This window comes from Prionailurus viverrinus, chromosome D3, assembly GCF_022837055.1.
Source record: "Prionailurus viverrinus isolate Anna chromosome D3, UM_Priviv_1.0, whole genome shotgun sequence".
Lineage (NCBI taxonomy): Eukaryota > Metazoa > Chordata > Mammalia > Carnivora > Felidae > Prionailurus > Prionailurus viverrinus.
The window spans coordinates 39850889-39867523 of record NC_062572.1 but is presented as its reverse complement, the minus strand read 5'-3'; the positions used below and the strand labels follow the sequence as shown (position 1 = coordinate 39867523).

The 16635-nt window shown below is 45.7% G+C and overlaps 1 protein-coding gene across 2 annotated transcripts in view; it reads right to left on the bottom strand.

Moving 5' to 3' along the window:
• EPB41L3 (erythrocyte membrane protein band 4.1 like 3) overlaps positions 1-16418 on the bottom strand; it is a 149725-nt gene extending 133307 nt beyond the window's left edge. The window contains exon 1 of one of the 2 annotated variants that reach the window (XM_047827733.1): positions 16288-16418. The gene's annotated coding sequence lies outside the window, so the exon portion shown is untranslated. Of the gene's footprint in view, positions 1-13087; positions 13174-16287 lie in introns of those variants that run through there. The other variant, XM_047827732.1, reaches the window with a different exon arrangement.
• Between the last annotated feature and the right edge of the window lie 217 nt (positions 16419-16635).

The following is a 16635-nucleotide window of genomic DNA, read 5'->3' as shown; positions in this document are numbered from 1 at the left end:
TGAGGATCATAATGATGCTAGTATTTCTACTAAAATGTTTTCAACTTCATCTTCCTTTCAGTATCAGATAAAAGAACACCAAGAAACAAGACTGTTTCACCAGACAATTCCATTTCACGAGAAAGCCAGAAAAACAATGATCTACGTCCGCACAGTCTCTTTCAAGAGAACTTCAAAACACCAGCTTTGCTGACCCGGGCCTGAAACGGAATCCTGACTAAAGCCCACGCTGAAGAATTATGGCTTCAAATGGAGTCGCGGTGGCCATCAGGCATCCTAGACTCTGTGAAGCCAACCGCAGATGGACCCTAAGGGGTGGAACACTTGGATGTCTTGGGCAAACCTAATCCTGTGGGCCATCAGCTGAAGAACTTCATGAGGAACGGTTATGGGGGGTGTGGGACTCCCACATCATCAGTTGTCAGAATATCTAATTTGGCATCTTGTCAGTCAGCCGTCCTTTATCAACCGGACATGCTCAACTCACACTAATCTCAGAGCCTCGTGAAGGAATAAGTCACTCTTGGCATCAAGAAAAAAGGAATATGCAGTTTGCCCTTGAACAACATGAGGGTTATCCACCCCCTACAGCTGGATATCTGTGAATAACTTGTGGTTCTAATAGCCTACTGTTGACTGAAGCCCTACCAATAACAAACAGTGATTTAACACGATTCTGTAATATGTATTACGTACTGTATTCCTATAATAAAGCTAGAGAGAAGAAAATATTAAGCAAATCAGAACACACTGTACTATATTTATCCGAAAAAAATCCACATGAAGTAGACCTGCGTTCAAACCGGTGTTGTTCAAAGGTCAACTGTAATTGAAAACAAACTGAAGAATGAAGAGAGCCCATTCCACTTCACTGATGCCGAGTATCTGGACCTAGACAGAAAGAAATTCCGGATTGCCGCCCTCCTGTGCTCTAGACACGATACTTAGATTTAGAGAAAAATTAAATTTCCTATAAAGAAACAGAAATCAGGCAGTAATGAGAACTTTCTTTCGGATAAGAAATTCTTTAAGTTGTGGCTGATTTTGCCAGCTGTGAAAATACAAATAGCTTTATACCTTTCTACCTCCTACTGTATTCCAAATGAAAAATTATCATTCAGTTTGCTTTCATTAGAATGCATGCCTAATCAAAACCTCACTTATCTACTTGATATTTCCCGGAAGAGCTCAGAATTAAAAACCAACTGCACCTTGATTTTCCCAGCACAAAGAGGGAACATGAGAGATGTACAAATGATTTTCTAAATTACAAGACAATGGAATATTCATTGGCAAGGAAAAAAAAAAAAGCTGTTTACCTTAGACGGTGCTAAAATTGGAAGGGGAAAAAGGGGGCAGGCCAGATGGTATGTCTGGGAAGGTACTGACAACGCGCAAGTGCTAATTCTTAAGGAGGGAGTAAATTACAACATTCTAACGAGCCATCAAGAATACCAAGTCCAAGTTAATCGAAAATGACTGGAACCCAACTGTCACTCTGGAAGCATGACACTGCTCAGTGACGTATGTCTTGATCTGGCACACATATCAATTCTTTTACATCCCAAGAACCATCCCGCAGGCCATACGGGCATGTTTTCTCATCAGACGATCTCACTTTTTTAAGGTTATACTTACAATTTAAAGTTAAAATCACTTGTAACTAAACCAGAGCCACTAAACGTTAAAGAGTGACTTAGACTTCTCCTTCGTAAATTCATGAGATGGTCTCACATCATATTTTAAACAACTCCTTCATTTAAATATGTCCTGGGCACGTGTTATGTGCTCAGCACTGTTCTAAGAGCTGGGGTTTATGTCAGTGAACAAAACAGCTAGAAGGCCTGTCCTCACGAAGCTGATATTCTCTGGGTGGGGCAGAGGCACGAGAAACATAAATGAGTAAAATATGTTTAATATAAAGAAACGTCAGCAAGGAAGGGAACAGGTAGTGTTGGATGGAACGCGAGGTGGTGGGGGGCTTACGTGCCAGAAGCAAGCTGGGTAACTATGCTGCTGGAGAATGTTCCAGGCTGAGGGGACAGCAAGTACCACATCTCTGAGGTGGAAGCATGACCCTGTTCCAGGATGAGTAAGGAAGCCACGAACACTGGCTAACGCATCTGATCCCCACCAAGAAATACACCGTAGAATACGACAGATGTCAATGTGCACGAACACAACGCAACGCTGACTGACAAAAGCAAGCTGCTAAAGGATATATAGAGCACATCATTTGTTTCTTAAACATTTAAAACAATACCACAAGTAATTTGGTGATACTCTAAATCATAAGTGGAAAGGACTAAAGAACGGTTATCATTAGGCTAAACACAAATCCAGAAAAATGGCCGCTCAGGGGAGGGAGGAAGGCACAACTGGGAAGGAGAGCTTGGCAAGATCCAGCACTTCTGTTCTACTTCTTAAGCTGCACGGTGGGTACACAGGGGGTCACCATATTATTCCTCAACCTTTCTGCGGATCCGAAATATTTTGCACTGTTTTCAGAAAAGAATCCTCAACCCTACCCCAGCATCCTCGGGTTCCTTCACCATCCATGGGTCGTCTTGACATTCACCTTTGAGTAAAAGGCAGCACTTCTGTTCAGCTAGGATCAAGAATATTTTACCCCTCGTAGAATCGTTTGTTATCACGAGGAGAAAAGGGGGCGAATGAAGGGAATGAAAAGGCCGTCATCACTTTTCTGGCACTTTTCTCAAATTAGAACCTTTCACGGTCTACAGAATAGGGCTGTATAAAAGAAAACACGGCAAATCTATGCTCAGTGCTTTAAAGTAAGCTGCCTGTCACAATTTTAAATACAGCCCCTTCTCTACATAGGTGGTATTTTTAGCAATGTCACCTTTGCTTCTCAATATACTTCTTTAAAAAGAATAAAACACTGTGGACAGAAATTCATAGGGTGTCTCATACCTCATAGCCCATGCTTCCAGTCTTTCTAGGAGAACCCAGCTAACCCAGCCCTGCAACTGTGTGCGTTTCTCCTAGTTCCTTACTTTCCTCTTCTCCTGAACCCACTGCAGTCCACCCCACCCCTTGGACGCCCTGGGCCGGGGAGAGAAATGAGAGCAGGGAAATGGGCACCTCTCTGGGCTCCTGACTGAGAGCTGGCCAGCCTCGAGGCCACTAAATGCAAAATTGTTTCGGGAACAGGATCTCCTGGGTACTCAGGAGCCCGGGACACCGCTCCTTCCTGAAACACATTTCCCCGACGTCCTCTCTGTAGGATACTGCACTCATCTTCCCCGGCTTTAATGACCTTCCTATTTTAATGACTCCGAGTCTTGACCCTGAAGCTGGACCTCTCCAGTGGGCAGACTCCTGTGTAAAGGCTCCTGGACATCTCTTCCTGGAGGTCCCACAGGACCCTTGGGACCAACTCCTGACGACTGTGCCACTGTCACTAACCCCACCATCACCCCAGGGCTCCCCCTGGTGGATGTAAGCTCAGGAGCAGTAAGTGGGGCCACTCCCCTCTCCCCCACCTCCCCAACCTGACGCATCACCTAGCGTCCCAATTCCACCTCCTAAGTCCCACCTCCTCAACACTTTCCCCGAGTGACTCACTTCCCTCCATCTCCAGGACCATGTCCTTACTTCAAACTACCCTGAATTCTTCCCTGGGCGGTGAGTACTTACTACGTGTAAAGGACTTACAGGGTTCCTGGAAGGGCTGATTTATTGTGAAGTGTGATTATTCCTAGTTTATAGAAAACCGAAGTGAAATTTTTAAGGCTAAGTATTTCCCAAAGTTATGAATCTAGACGGCTGTGCAGTCAGGACTTATTAAGTTTATTGATTCATTTGTTCACTCAAATGACTCAAAGACAGTAATTTTTTTTTTTTTTAATTTTTTTTTTTTTTTCAACGTTTATTTATTTTTGGGACAGAGAGAGACAGAGCATGAACGGGGGAGGGGCAGAGAGAGAGGGAGACACAGAATCGAAACAGGCTCCAGGCTCTGAGCCATCGGCCCAGAGCCCGACGCGGGGCTCGAACTCACGTACCGCGAGATCGTGACCTGGCTGAAGTCGGACGCTTAACCGACTGCGCCACCCAGGCGCCCCTCAAAGACAGTAATTTTAACTACAACTGCTACATCGTCCCCTAAAAAGTAAATTCCCCAGGTTACTACGAGAGCCAAAGTAACTTTTCTGCAAATCACATTTGACCACATCCTCCAACAGGGCAACTGCCTCTGTACCACCCACCAGGTGATGGCTCATGGGGCCCTGAACGCTGAGCCTAGCGGCCTCCAAAGCTCATCTTATCTTCTCCCTACTATCCCTGGATCCCATCCTGCTTCTTAGCCAGAGGCAAGTTCCTTCAATTCCCTGAAGTGACTCAGCTCCCTCTTTCCTCTCGGCTTTTGTACAGGATTCCCAGTCACCTCAAACACCCCCTCCTAGCCTACCCTGGACCCTGACAGCCCTCCCTTGTTTCTGTCACCCGCCCATGCTAGGTCACGGCGCTCAGGTCTTGGGTCGGACATCTTGTCCTCTCCTTCCAGGACTACACACCCAAGTCTGCGTAGGTGAGGTTCCTTTGTCTCATCTAGTGCCCCAATTCCCCTACTACGCACCAGTCATGGCGGATGGGCACTGCCAAGCAGGCAATTACTTATCTCTGTGCCCTGGGGGACAGGCAGCCCCAGGAGAGTCAGTACTGCTGTTCGTTTTCCTCCTGCTCTATTGCTGACACCTGCACGGTGCCGGCCTTTGGTGAGTACTCAGCATACATTCCACTGTGAGCAGAGCAAGTGAAGGCACAGAACGGTGGGAGCAGAGCAGGAAAGAAGTCAAACATGTTCCTTCCCCTAACGTTTGCCATCCTAACTCCCTACCAAGACTGTTGATTATTATCGTACGCATCCTCGCAGCTGGAAGAGTGCTTTCACATCAATCACACACCTCGTCATCACAATTCTATGGGAAGAAGGAAGAGGTTACTGTAAATTTAGAGCTCTTGCTCAGAGAGGTTCAGGGGCTTCTTTTAGCCAAGTTGCACATAAACACAAGCCTTTGGAATGTCTGCCGTGTATACCCGTGAGATACTTCAGAACATGAATGAGTTGGGACACGGCCAAGGTTCTGGATCCCGTTAACCAGAGTTGCAGTCAGAACTCAGCAAAGGGGCAGCTGAAAGTGGGTTAGGCTCAGAGGCAGATGTAGGTTTTGTAAGCGCAAAAGCTTTTACGATTTGGGGGACATTCTTTAAGGTTATAAAATGTCGAACTCAAACTTAAGTAACAAGCATCATTAGTTTCACTGTTGGTCGACACCTGAGTGGGACAGGAGAAGAAACTAAACGAGAAAGAAGAGAATGTGTATTCAAAGTCAAAATAACAGCACCGGAAAGGTAGGCACAGGAAAGGCGTGACAAGAGTGAAAGCTATTAATTCAGCACTGACATGGCTGAATGAAAACGACACAGGATGATTACAGATGCGGTTCCTGCCCCCGGGCCACTTACAACGGAGAATTGGTGTCGCACCCAAAGAGAAGGGATACAAACAGAAAGGACTTTGTATAATGTTAAAAGTCCCCACATGATAGTATCTCAAGTAGTCCTCTACACCCACAGTCTGTGATCTGGTCCTGCTTCAGAGCATTCATCATTCTCTGTAACCACACTTATTTGCTGATTGCCTGTCCCCCTGCTTAAAATCCAGGGCGAACAGGAAAGCATAGGTCTGCTCTGTCCTGTTCAGTGCTGTAATCCTAGCACCAGGCAAGGTACCAGGTTCATAAGGAGCCTTCCGTAAGTATCTGTGGAGTAAACAAACGAATAAAGGAGCAAAACTTTACAAAGGCTCAAAGTGCCATGTTTTGGCGCACATCACCGGTCTTTAGAGTCTAGATGTGTATTTTGGTATACGTTAGAGTGAGTCTTAAAATTAACTATCACTGTTGCCAAATGAGCATCCTGCTTGGACAAATCATAATTTCAAAGAAGTCTGGCTCACCGCCAAGCAGCTGAAAAGAAACACGGGCAATAAGCTGGAGGAGGAAGCGGAGTCAAAAGACGGGGTTGGTTTGTTTTGCTTCTTTCTTTAGGCTGCCAGACACTGGAACCGGAGTCATCTGGAGAAGGAATAGTTGGGACAGAAGCTGGCCCGGGTGGAGAAGACCTGGATTCACCGTGGAGGACAGTTAAAATATTCACTGAGGCACAGAGTGTGGAAAGCTGCCAAGGGCAGAGTGGAGGGGCTCGTTCAGGGGGCTGTGTTTGATCCGACCAGCAACACGGACTCTTTGGTACACTAGAAGTCCACAGAAGGTGGTTTACGATTCTAGCCAGAGGAAGTTGCGGGCAAGGAGATCACTAGGTTGAAAGCCAACTCTTAAATAAGAGCAGGTGGAAATAACAGGTACGATGGTGAGCCGGTAAAACTAGTAAATGTTTCAGAGGAACATTTCACTGGAAATTAAGTAGAAAAAGAGATTATGAAATTTAATTTACTGATATCTGTATATGCCAGCCTCTACCCTTCCCATATATGATCTTATTGTTCAGGCACTCTTACAGGTGGTTCCAAGATGCAAGTTTGGTGACATCTGGAGACATAGCGATGAGAGGGAGAAAAGTCAATGTCTGAAGATGGTTAAACAACCCATCTCACTTGCAGCCTCTCTATACCAAGAGCCATGCTGTCAGGAAAGCTCCTTAAGACCCTTCAAGCTGCACTGTAACTATAGCTCCAAGGTCTGGAAACTCCCTCTGGAATTCATCTTTAGATCCTGAGAAGCTGATGTAACGTAAGTATGAAACACAACTGGCTTTTGTTGCCTCTGTACATAGAGAAGTGAAAAGTATGTCCTTCTTGGACAGGAATATAGAAAAATAGTGCTCATTAACATGCATCATTATGTAATCGGGCCATTTACCATTTATATGATACCACTAAAAATGGTAACATTTGTATACACAAAGCTTTTAATTTTCACATATAGAAGAACTTCATAGCAGCTTAAAAATATCTATAAAACCCAAATAGCTAAGTATGATTTTGATCAATAGAATCACCTTTACTCATGGAAGCATATCTTCTCCACTGATTATACTCTATTTTAAAAGAAAGAAAATTAACCCAACCGAAGACATACTGAGCCACGTATTTTTACTTACTCAGTTAATATTCCCGACATTTATGCTACAGAACTACCATCATCCTGTTTGAACAGATAAGAAAACTAACCTTTAATCCTAACTTCCTTAGTCTTGTAAATTAATTTCCTAGGGCCACAAGAGGGATTAAGCGGTAGACCAGCCACAGTGAAAACGAGGCAGGGCTCTCTATGCAGAGCATTCTCTCAAACATTAGTACTATTTAGTGCATTACCTTTCCAGATTACATATTCACTAGAAAAAAAGCCAATAAACTAGAAAGTTGTCGAGAAAGATTCCGTAAGATAGCAATCACAAAATGCAGTCCAGGGGTCACAGAATTAATATCCACTGAAGCACCCGCTGGGACATACAGATGCCTGGACACAGCTCCAGATCTACTGAGTGAGAACTATGGACGGATCCCTAGAAATTGCTTTTTAACAAATCCCCCACTAGTTCTGTTACACATGAAAATTTGAAAGCCACCATGGCTAATTCCTTGCAAACCCCTACAGCTGTCATTTGGAGTTGCAAATTTGACAAAAGTCTATAGCCTCATTGAGGGTCATCTTTTAGGATTATGGAGTTTGAGGTGGAATGTTCCCCAAATTCCATACTCCTCTTGCAGATTTAGCTTTGGAGGCTCACAATTCCTAACAGGTGTCTAGGAACAAGCAAAGTAGGCAAACAACAAAGTAGCTTAAATGGCAAAATGTTTTACTATGTGCCTACTCTCATGGCACATGGCTCTAGAGGTCTTGGGATATATAGGTCTCATTTCAACCTTCTGGTTGGCACGATCACCGCCATTTCACAGCTGGGAAACATTGTCCGGAGAAATGAAGCAACCTGCCCGAAGTTACTTAACTGAAGGTGAGCAGATGTTTCGACCCAGATCTACTCCAGCTCACTGTATTTTATTCTACAACATAGCTCCTCCCCATGAATTACTGCTACCTCGATTTCAGGATTTAAGGGGAAGAGCTTTCCAAATGCCTTGAGCAAACCAGTCAGTTCTATGCTTTTTCCAACCCCATGCTTTGTCCACTAACAGTATTCCTTTTAAGCTCAAGTTCATAAAAGTCAGCACCTATTAGCACAAAATAATGGCATGAAGTAAACAAAAAATCTAGAATTCTCCCTCCACGATGTAACTCCAGATACAAATCACCAAGCAACTTCCAGGCCATCCTCAAGCTCAGACTCCACAATGGCAACCTAGTAGAAGCCTAGGTGCACCCTTCCAGTTAGCGCCATCTTGAGACCATAAAGCTATTTTCTTCAGCCACATGAATGTAGGGAAAACCAGATGGATTTCAAGTAAACCTAAGATGGGTCAAAAATATGGGCTAGTCTATAAAACAACAGAGTGGCCCACATCCCTGGAGCACCTGCATGAAATCCGTGAACCGAGTCTGACATTTGTTAACCCTCACTGCTGAAGACAAAGGGAGGGTTCAGACATCAGAACAAGGCTGTCTCTGGAAGCCCGATGCCCCCACCACACCTCCTAGACTATCCCAGACTCTCAAGTGTCTAGACTCTGAACTCAGAGTCTAGTTCAGTTACAGGCTGGGGTGTCTGCTGCCTGTTGGAATGTGCCAGAATGCATGTGGGGAGACCGTGGGTCCCTGGGACCTAAAGGTTAAGCTGTGCTGGTGGGAGGTCACTGTGAACAGACTACACATTACAGGTGAAAAGAAATCAAGAAATGTGGGGAAACGGGCCCTGCTCACATAGATGGGTTAGAAAAAAGCTTAGGGTGGAAAGCCGCCGCCACAGGGCGAGAGGGCCCCCGGTTAGCTAGTGAGATACTGTAGTGGGATCACAAGTTAACTTGTTCTGCCACCTGCAGGAATTAACTTTCCATCTGGGGCCAATGTGCCGTGATCGCAAACTCCATTTGCCCCCCAGACCCTTCGCTTCTTATACACGAGTGAACGATTACGGTCTGATTGTTTCCTTCACGTTCACCACGTGTGTAAGATCTTGAGCGGTCAATAAATACAGAAATGAAACCCGTTTGGGGCTCTTGTCTCCTCCCGGACATTTGCCTCTCTCGTATTCACTTCCGCATCCACTCTCTTGCTGGACAAGAGAGAACTCCAGATTCCTCGTCGGTGACAGAGAAACATATGGCTAAAGTCCGACTGTTTTAGTAGAACTAAATATGCACACACAACACTGAGATGTGCACAACTGCCATTCGAGATTTTAATTTTGCTTAAGTGTCCTGTTTTTACTGCAGCCCTCTGATGTGTGTGCTACAAGACAAATGATGAAAAGTACAGGCAAGTAGCAGGAGGAGGAGGGGCTGGATGACAAGACTTCAAATAACCACTATCATTAAGGTAATGATCCTTCACCTTACTGCATAGGACCCAAAGAAAATTATTATCTCCCGTTAAAAATAACGACATAGATACAGATTTGTATACAGGAGAGAGCTTCCCAGGACATAGTGTTACATAAAAAAGAAAATGGTTACATATTAATGTGTAAGCTAGAAATCTATTCTTGTAAAATATTATGTACCCATCTGAATCCATACATACACAAAATAAAGCTACTGCTATTTACTAAGCACTTACGTATCAGTGACTATGAGTCGTGCTTAGCGTGTGTTCTATCAGTTAATACTCATATCCTGGAGATGTAAGCATGAAGACCATTTTAGAAATTAGGAAACAGACTCCAAGGGGAGACCTGACCCGGGTCACAGAACCATCAAACGGCGAGACTGGGAGCCCAACCCAAGTCTGTCCGATTCTGCTACAGCATATTATACATTCCAAGAGATAGCTTCAGAAGCGTGTTTGCCCAAAATATTAAAAGCAGCTGTCTTTAGAGGATGAGATTTTTTTTTCTCTTTTTCAGGATTTTAGAATATATTCGAAGCCATTTTAAGCACTATTTTTAAAATCTCAAATAACAAAGGTATTTTAATTGGAAGGATAAATAAGCAGCATGAAAATCTTCCCATCTTCCATAGATCTAATTTCCACTCTAAACAGCCCCAAAGTGGGCCACTGATCTCCAGCTAAATGTGACCACAAAAAATACATGGAGTTGCCAAAATATCAATCACTGAGAGGAGAAATCCTTACAATGCATTTCGGAAAAATTCTGGATTAGGCCATTAACACAAGACCATTTATCTCCAGACTCCTATTCTTCCAATATATCCTTATATTCATCACCAGCCAAACCCTCTTCTTCCCTACTCAACTTCCCTCATGGGCTCCCCACTATCCAGTAAAGCCCAAAATATTCTTTAGCCTCGTATCTAAAAACCTTCCACGATCAGGCCCCACTCTTCCTCCTTCAACTTGTCTCCTACTACTCCCTAGTGTAAAAGCCACACTCCAGCTAAATTTAGGCCTGTTGACTTCTGGAGTGTCCTAATCAGGAATGTCTTCTCAATGACAAATCTCAATCAAAGTCCGACCATCTTCCAAGGACCAAAACAGAAGATGAAGATCATTCGATAGAGGTTTCCTATAAAGGGACACACATAAGAAACATAATGCTAATACACAGAAGGAGCCACATCAATAAGCACTGAGCACTATAAAGCATTTAAAAAATTTTGCATAGCGAAGTGACAAACCAGCTTCTGTAAAATTCAGGACCTCCTTCGTTGCAAGAGATCACATTATACAGCACTCCACCAATCGAGCTGTGACTCATACGTTGGAATTCTCATTTAAGTTATTTAAAGAACTCTTAGAATATTTAGGTATTCTTTGCATAAATAAGTACATAGAAACAGAATCATCTGGCCGAGGTATTCCTACGAATTCTTTACTGGGTCAGATTTCCAACTCCTTTGAGTGGCAGGCCGGCTCAGTTACTGTGGTCTGTGCTTTTCCGCAGCCATCTCCTACGTATCATTGGTGAGGCACTATTTCTTCCCGGGGCCATTACTCCTCCGAGATTTTCTTCCAATCAGCTGACCTCCAATCTCCAATTGCTGATGCAGGCTCCAATCACTGAAATAAGTTGCCACATGGCTGAGGACAACTGGTAAGTCACATCCCCATTTCAGACACGTCAAAACGCCAAAAGAGAAGTTTGTCCCAGAAATGACGAAGTTTGGGGCTCGCAGAAATACACAGAAACTCCCCGTTTGACAATGTAAACGCTACGTACAAAAATGACCGCAGAGGAGAGATCTGCAACAGAAAAATCCTTTTTTTGTTTTGGTCCGACGTCAGGATCAAGATCGTCACCCAGCCCTAATCCATTTTCAGCTTTTGCCACACTTCACTCAGAGAGATCCCTCTCCTTGTCTTCTGAGAATTCCCTCCACACTGATGTCCTGCATGACACCAATTAGAGCTGGCAGGAGAGGAAGCAGGCCGCCTGCAGATCTTCCGTTTAAAGAAGCCATTCTTTTTTTTCTCTTGGTACCTGCAGTATTCTCTTCTCTGATAGGGGAAAACCTCCAGATCCTACCTCCTTCAAGCTATGGGCAGAATAGCAAGCTTGTTATGAAAAGGATCATGCCACGAAAAATAATGACTGCACACACGGGCCCGATAATTCTCATTTTTAAATAAAGCAGCAGTGCTTTTGAAGCCTTTTCAAATGTTTTTTTGTAGGGAGGCAGAAGTCACAAGTGGCCTCATTTTTCATTCAAGTCCAAGGGTATTTACTCAATGCTATAAGTGTTTAGACCTGTACTTGGTTTGGGGAGGAAGCTCCCAAGAAAAAGAAGATCCTACTCACATCAGGCACTCGCTCACTCAAGTAAAACTGGAGAGAAAAAACAAACGCACGAAGCAGGTTAAATACTGCATTTTTTTCCTAGGTCCAATTCAGACCTTTCTGCTTCTTTCCTTTTTTTGTTTTAAGTCTGTAAGGAAGGGCTATAAGAACAGCGTATCAAAATGTCAGCAATCTAAAAATTAAGTTGTCAGCTTTTTCTCCCTACTGCAAATTACAAAAGAATTAGAGGTTTGGTGCTAATAGAAACTTACCATTCTAAAGTGTGCAATTTAACCAATCACCACGCGGTCTAAAAATGCAATACCGAAGACATTTCCACCAAGTGATCTGCAGTCCTGGTATCTAATTTCAACTTCTCTACTTGTGTTATTCTTCCCATTTCCAGCTTCCCTCCCCCCCCTCCCCCTCCTTGCTTTGGAAATGTGCTCTGGAATAGCTACCCAGTTAAGAACTGCCCGGGGCCTCCATAGGCATAATACACTCACATGAAAAACACGACAGTCATCTTAACCAGGGAGGCAGAAAAAAAGACAATGAAGGTCTGCAGCCATTCTATAGGTCTTCCCTTCTTCATGCTCACGCCACACTGCATTCAGCAATCAAAACACGAAATGTACTTTACAGCTTCAGAACTTCAGACTTCTGCTTATAATTTATTCAATACTAATTTGGGTGAAATGTGTCTGTGATCATCTGTGCACCAGAAATCTAAGTTAGAATTAAAATGTTAAATTATAAAATAATTTGCCAAACAAAACTTTAAATGGAAATCAACTACCCCAAATCACTGCAGATATCTTGCGAGCTTGTGAAATCTCTAGCTTTTTCCATCGTTGCCAGTTGCCAATTGCAATCACATCACTTAAAAATAAATCAGAATACTGCCTACCCAGAAAACACACTATCTTTATAGACCACAGCTACTTTTAAAACACAACGCTAATTACCTAAACCAAAAATTTAGCAAGAATAAGAATGCTCTTTTAGCACAAAGAATAGCAAAAAAAAAAAAAAAAAAAAAGATATATTGGCTCTGTGCACAAACATAATTATATAGACTCATTATTCTTGCTCTCTAGATAATTTTTGAAATGACCCTTTTTAAAGATTACAGTATTTTCCCCCATAAAAGGAATACTCAATGGGTTCTACTATTTCACAAAAAAACCTCTTCTTCTTTGATCTATGGAACATACTTTCCTACACAGCCTTGAATTCACAGTACCTTATGGCGCAGTTCAACTTGAGAAAGGAGTCTCATTCATTTATCAGGCAAAGTTAAAGGCAGCAAGATGCTTCAGACCGTCTGGTTTTGCCTGCCCCACCCTTGTTTCCTTTGAGCCATAGTGATGTCACAACACCAGGCAGGGCAATGACTTCACTGCTCCAGTTCTCCCTCCTGAGCACACAATTCTTTGCAGCCAAGGCAAATGACAGCAGAACCCTCAGGAGTGTCTGATGAATTCCCAACAAATTAGCAGCTAGCCCGCCTTTTGAAAGATGTAGCAACTGTACCACCCAAGATCTCTCTAAAAGGAAGTCGTGCTAAAGATGAATTTGATTCGTGGTTTTCAATAGTAAGTCTATCTTCCATAATAAAGCTGACATTCAGGGGGGGAAACTGTAGTTGGAAACTTGGAAGACACTATGGGAATTATAGAGGATCAGGGCAGTCGAGTAAATCAGAAGCCTCTCTCTTCATTAGAGTCAAATTCTCACAGAAGAGAAACATGTATATTTTTCAGCCTCTCTCTTCATGGAGAGGACATGAATTCTAATTTGTGAATTTTAAGACTTTTTTAAAGCAGAAGATGAATATGTAGATTACAACATGTAAGACAATACCCTGGACAAAAAGTTCCTGCCATATTTTAATCCCACATATAGTAAATCCAGAAAAGAGTCACAAGATAATGACAATATCACATCTCTCGATATACAAAGCCTTGCCCCTCTTCCATCTGGGCAGCCCCTAGTGCATTTGACCAAACAATTTTAAAAAACCAACGTATGTATAAACTAGCTTCTGATCAAGTAAAAAAAATATATATACATACATATACATATCTCCCTGGTCTTCTGTTTCAACACAACTCAAAGCTGGCCAAAGTCAAGTAAAAAAAAAAAAAATATCTATCTATCTATCTATCTATCTATCCCTGGTCTTCTGTTTCAACACAACTCAAAGCTGGCCAAAGTCCAAGCACTGTAAGGAATTGACAAAAACTGCCTTTAACCTAAATCACATTCACAAAGAAATGGCTTGAAAATTAAATGTAAACAGTTTGCTGAGACACTGATTTTTGACCTGTATCTTCTCAATCCTTCACCTAAAAGGGGTATTATAAATTAAATAAAGTGGCTACTTTTTTTTGTTACTGATAAATCATTCACAAAACGTCCTTTTTTGCAAAAAATTATTTGCCTGAAGTGGATTAGCTAAACTTGATGCAGTAACTTGTGCATCTGATATATTTTGCTTTTCAAAACCATCAGAAAATTATAATGCAAATAAAAGTCTTTGGTATTCAGACATTTTTATCAGTGCTTTGTGAAATTAACCAATTACAGCTGGGTTTCTCAATCTAGCCTTTATTTCCTTTCACAACTTTGTTAAGCCAACTAAAGTTTTTTTTTAAAGTTTGAAACCAAAATTAAGATGCATTTCTTAAAAACTCTGAGTCAAGATATAAATCACCTCCTATTCCCCAGAGTTCACTCAAGCTTGATGTGCTCCCGTTTCTTAATGGGGCTTCTCTGCTTAATTTGCAGCAATTGGCCCTGGGTCCGGGGCTCCCAGGTATAAGCGTAATTTTATAATGTTTGATCCCTTGAGACTTTCAGTATCAGAGTAAAACTTAAAAAGAATGTTTTTAGGACTAAGAGTGAAGACTCTGCCACCAGGGATGTTAATGTTAACGAAGGGAACCTCCAGTACACCTAGCCACCTCAGAGAGCCTAAAAGGAGCCCCCCAAAAGGTCAGGCAGGATATCTGCAAAAGCAATTCTGCAGGACTGCAAGACTAATGTAAAAACACTGAAACACCAACTTAAACACGTAATGGAAGCAGTGCATTAGCTGGACTGCCTGGCCCTCTCAGGATTTCCCAGCCCAGCCTCCACACGTAATTAATACCACATGTTTTCTTTATCATTCTGTTTGTTCTGCAACAATCTCTTTCCAACTTTAACCCTGGCTGCAACTGGAGGAGAAAACCCTAGAAAACTTTGGATTCGTAGGTATAAAACCCCCCGAAAGAACAGACTGCTCGCACTGCAAAGGACCAGTTACAATTTACTAGGTAACCACACCCACCGCATTGCAGAAGCCATGAACTTGGCGGGGGATGGAGCCGAGAGGGAAAAGGGGGAGGGGAAGAAGTAGGGCGAGATGAGAGGCGAAAGCCGAGAGAGCGAGCCCCCACGGCAGGAGCCGGGAAACACCCGCCCGGAACTGGCTGAGACCACGACTCGCGCGGTCCGAAGCCCCGGCCTCCCCACCCCCACGCGCCGCAAAGCCGCCCTGGCAGACACCTCCCGAGGCCGCTCGCAGTCCCTCGAGCGCCAGGTGAGCAGTGCGGCTCCCCGCCCCTCGGCCTCCCCGCGCTCCGGCTCCAACGCAGGGGGCAAGGGGAGCTCAGGCCGGGGCTGGGGGCGCCGCAGGTGCCGGGCCAGAAGCAACCTCTCTAGGACACTCCCTCCTCCTCCCCCAGGGGGCCGGTTGCAGCCCCCGCCGCCGTCCGGGGGACGCCGCCCCAGTTCCAGGAAGGCGACAAGTTACATAAAAGCGGCCGGCCCGCTCCCGAGCGGGGATGCTTTGTGCCGAGCGCACCTTACCGGCCCCGCGCCGCGCCCGCGCCAGGCAACCCGGACGAGCCCGCAAGCCGCGGCGCGCTGAGCGCAGGGCCCCTCCCGCCGGCCGGCCGCCCGCCCCGGGCGGCGCCGCAGTGTCGCCCCCGGTCCCCCGCCCCTCCCCGCGCAGCCCGCCTCTCCCTCGCCCCCGGCCCGAGGGGTAACTTAAAACATGGCGCCCCAAACGGGGGATCTGGGCAAATTGGTACAGAAGGGACGCGGGGACCGAGCGCCCCTCCCGGCCAGGGCTCCGGGGGGAGGCCCCCAGGCCGGAGGCCGGTGCTCAGGCTCCGCGCGCCGGCCCAGCCGATGCTGCAGAGCGGCGGGCGGAGCGGGCACGTCCCCGGCGCGGCGCGCAGCGCACCGGCTCGGCCCGGCCCCGCGGGGGTCCCGGCCGGAGGGCAGGCGGGTTCCGGGGCCGGGCTCCCGCAGTTCGGGCGGCCGTGCGGCGCCGGAGCCACGCGTCAGCCGCGCACCCCGCGCGCCTCGCCCCCGGCCTCCGGCTCGTCCTCCGCGCCTCTCAAGCCGGAGACCCCCCTCGGATCCCCCCGCTCCGGCGGCCAGAAAAGTTACCTCGGCTGGGCAGGGAGCCCGCGCGCCGCGGCGTGGGGACGAGGCTCGGGCTCGCGTCCTCCCGGCTGTGCGCAGGAGGCTCGGGCGTGGGGAGGGAGCCGCAGACGCGGGCTGCTCGCCGCCGCTCCCCGCCCCCCTTTGCAGGCGGCTCGGAGGCTCCGCGGAGCTGCGGCGGGGGCACACGCCCAGAGCCGGCGCAGAGCAAGCCAGCGGCGTCCTGCCTTCGCCTCCCAGCTGCGGGGGCGGGGGCCACCGCGGCACTTTAGGACAGTTAGGTTGTAACTGGCCCCTCCATCCTGGCGCAGGGGTAGCAGACGCGGGGACAACGCCTCGAGGCAGTCGCCAATA